General features: G+C 34.1%; 1 pseudogene; it reads right to left on the bottom strand.

Moving 5' to 3' along the window:
* Positions 1–2,362: 2,362 nt before the first annotated feature.
* LOC138852200 (ATP synthase subunit a-like) lies at positions 2,363–3,080 on the bottom strand (annotated as a pseudogene).

The following is a 3,080-nucleotide window of genomic DNA, read 5'->3' as shown; positions in this document are numbered from 1 at the left end:
GATAATAAAAGATTAGATGAACATCTCATCGCCCTCCCTTTGTTTCTGCTGGTACACTAACATTTCTGTCTGTCTATTTGTCTGTCTGTCAAGCTCCCTGTCTATCTGTCTACCTGTCTAGCTCTCTGTCTCAGAGAGCCACAAGACTGGTCATCACTTTTACTCACATCTTCAAGCGGAGTACAGCACTTTGTCTGGAGTTCTTGGGTTGTCCTAGGTAATTTATACTATGTATACTTGTATTTATGTGTACCTGTGAGACAGAGATAGACAGACAGATAGAAAGAGAGAGACAGATTGAAAGAGATAGAATGACGGAGAAAGATAAAACACCATTGTGTATGACACCATGTTTCAAAGAGTTCCACAAGCTGCAGAACTAATAGTAGGAGGGTGTTTTAGCTTGAGTAGTATTCCCAGAACCTTATATGATTTGTTTGAGGTCCCCCTTTAAAATTTTAGCTTTATTAGTGAGAGGATTAGGGGCTCTTTTAGGTTATGTAATTAACATGGTTAGGTCAAGAACTAGGTTAAAGTCTGTTGGGTTTTATTCTTATGCTGTGTTTATAGGATCTATGTGGTTTATACCAATTTTGTCGACTTTTAGGGTATCTCACTGAAGATTAAGGAGTGGTGAGTCTTTTTTCAAGATTGGAGATAAAGGTTGGTCAGAATATTTTGGAGGTGAGGGAGGATTTGATGGGATAATAAAAGGTTCTGTTTACTTACAATTAAGACAGGAGAATATGATTATAATTTATATAAAAGGATTTTTTATTTGAATTGTTGTTATGGTTTTTATTTTTATTTAATTTACTTATATATTTTAAATTAGAATTTTGCATTGAAGCTGCGAAGGTGGTTATTAACCTATAGGTGATATTTTTAGAAGAAAAAATCTTCAGCTTTACATTGAAAATGTAATGTTTTATACACTATAAAAAAGAGAAGTGAACGGAATTTAACCGCTCGGGAAATAAGTTAGAAGCTTTTTCGCTGGCCTAGTTCTCTTTGACAGGAAAGAAAATTCAATTTTATTATTAACAGTAATATGCCTCTGGTTTTGGCTTCTGTCAAAATAAATTAGAGGTTTGTTAACCAAAATTTAGGTCGAAACTAAACGCAATCTCTCGCTTTCTAATTTGAAAAAGGTTTATAAACACTTTATGAATGCAAATCATATGTCATTATTGACTACATTTCCAGTTAGATCATTCTAAGGCACCTTTATATCATTCATAATAGAGGCCTAAGAGAAGGATTAGGAGAAAAAATAATCCTGTAAATCTCCAAGAGAAAATATCTGTGAAGGGGGAGATATGGGCTAGAGGGAGAATTAATGTGATTTCTACATCAAAAATTAGGAAAATTACAGCAATGAGGAAAAACCGAAGAGAAAAAGGTAGTCGGGCCGAAGTCTTAGGGTCAAACCCACATTCAAATGGGGATATTTTTTCTCGATCTATAATGGTTTTTTTTGATAAAATTGTGGATAAAATCATAATTAAAATTGTAATCGAGAGAGTTAGAGGATAATTAAGTTGATAATTAGAGTTAATTTTTCTAAACAATTAGACTTTCTAGTTAGAAGCTAGATGTACCATTAATACTAAAAAATTACCTTCCTCATCAGTAAATAAAAACATAAAGGAATAATCAAACTACATCAACGAAATGTCAGTATCAAGCTGCAGCCTCAAACCCAAAGTGGTGGTTATTAGAAAAGTGACACTTGAAGAGGCGATAAAAACAAACTGTTAAAAACGAAGTCCCGATGATTACGTGAAGCCCATGAAATCCAGTAGCTACAAAGAAGGTTGTTCCGTAAATTGAGTCTGTGATAGAGAAAGATGCTTCCAAATATTCATATGCTTGAAGGGAAGTGAAGTAAACTCCAAGAAGAATAGTTAAACCTAGACTTTGTATAGCTTCATAGTGATGGGAGATAAGGATTGCGTGATGTGCCCAAGTTACTGTCGCTCCTGATGAAAGTAAAATAGTTGTATTAAGTAGGGGAACTTGGAAAGGATTGAAAGGTTGGATACCTTCAGGTGGTCAAAACATTCCAATTTCAATTGTGGGTGCAAGTCTTCTATGAAAGAAAGCCCAAAAAAATGAGAAGAAAAATAATACTTCAGAAACAATAAATAAAATTATTCCTCACCGTAGGCCTTTTATGACGGTTTGAGTATGGAGTCCTTGATATGTTCCCTCTCGAGTTACATCTCGTCATCATTGAATTATAGTTAAAATAATAGGAATAAATCTAAAAAAGAGAAGATCTGGATTAAATTGATGAAATCATTTAATAAGACCTGATGTTAAAAGTATGGCTCTGATTGATCCTGTCAAGGGCCAAGGTCTTATATCAACTAAATGAAAGGCATGGTGTCTGTGTGATGACATTAATTTACTTCACTGGCATAAAGAGTTCTGAGAACTGCAAATACATAAGATTGAATAATTGCAATGGCAGACTCTAATATAAGAAGAAGAATTTGGGCTAGAATGAGAAAGACTAATAATCTGGATGATAAGGCAGGTCCTATTCCTCCGAGTAAAGTTAGAAGGAGATGACCTGCAATTATATTTGCTGCAAGCCGGATTGCCAATGTTCCTGGCCGAATAATGTTTCTAATTGTTTCAATGAGAACTATAAAAGGTATAAGTACATTTGGGGTCCCTTGGGGTACTAAGTGGGCAAACATGTGCTGAGTGTGGTTTAATCATCCAAACAAAATAAAAGCTAAACATAAAGGTAGGGCCAAGGTTAGAGTTATTGCTAGATGTCTGGATCTGGTAAAGATATAAGGAAGAAGGCCTAAAGAGTTATTAAAAAGAATGAAGCTAAATAATAAAACAAATAAAAATGATAAACCTGGATTGGAGGGTCCTGAAATTGTCTTAAATTCATTATGAAGGGTAGATACAATTTTAAATCACAAATAAAGTCATCGAGATGGTGAAGTTCGGAAAAGAATTGGAACAAATAGAAATCCTAAGAATGTTGATATTCAGTTTAGATTGAGTGAGAGAATACTTGAGGATGGTTCAAAAATGGAAAATAATCTTGTTATCAT

Source organism: Cherax quadricarinatus, unplaced genomic scaffold, assembly GCF_038502225.1.
Source record: "Cherax quadricarinatus isolate ZL_2023a unplaced genomic scaffold, ASM3850222v1 Contig4917, whole genome shotgun sequence".
In the NCBI taxonomy this organism is placed as follows: Eukaryota; Metazoa; Arthropoda; class Malacostraca; order Decapoda; family Parastacidae; genus Cherax; species Cherax quadricarinatus.
The sequence above is the reverse complement of the archived record's forward strand: the minus strand, read 5'-3'. Positions and strand labels throughout refer to the sequence as shown.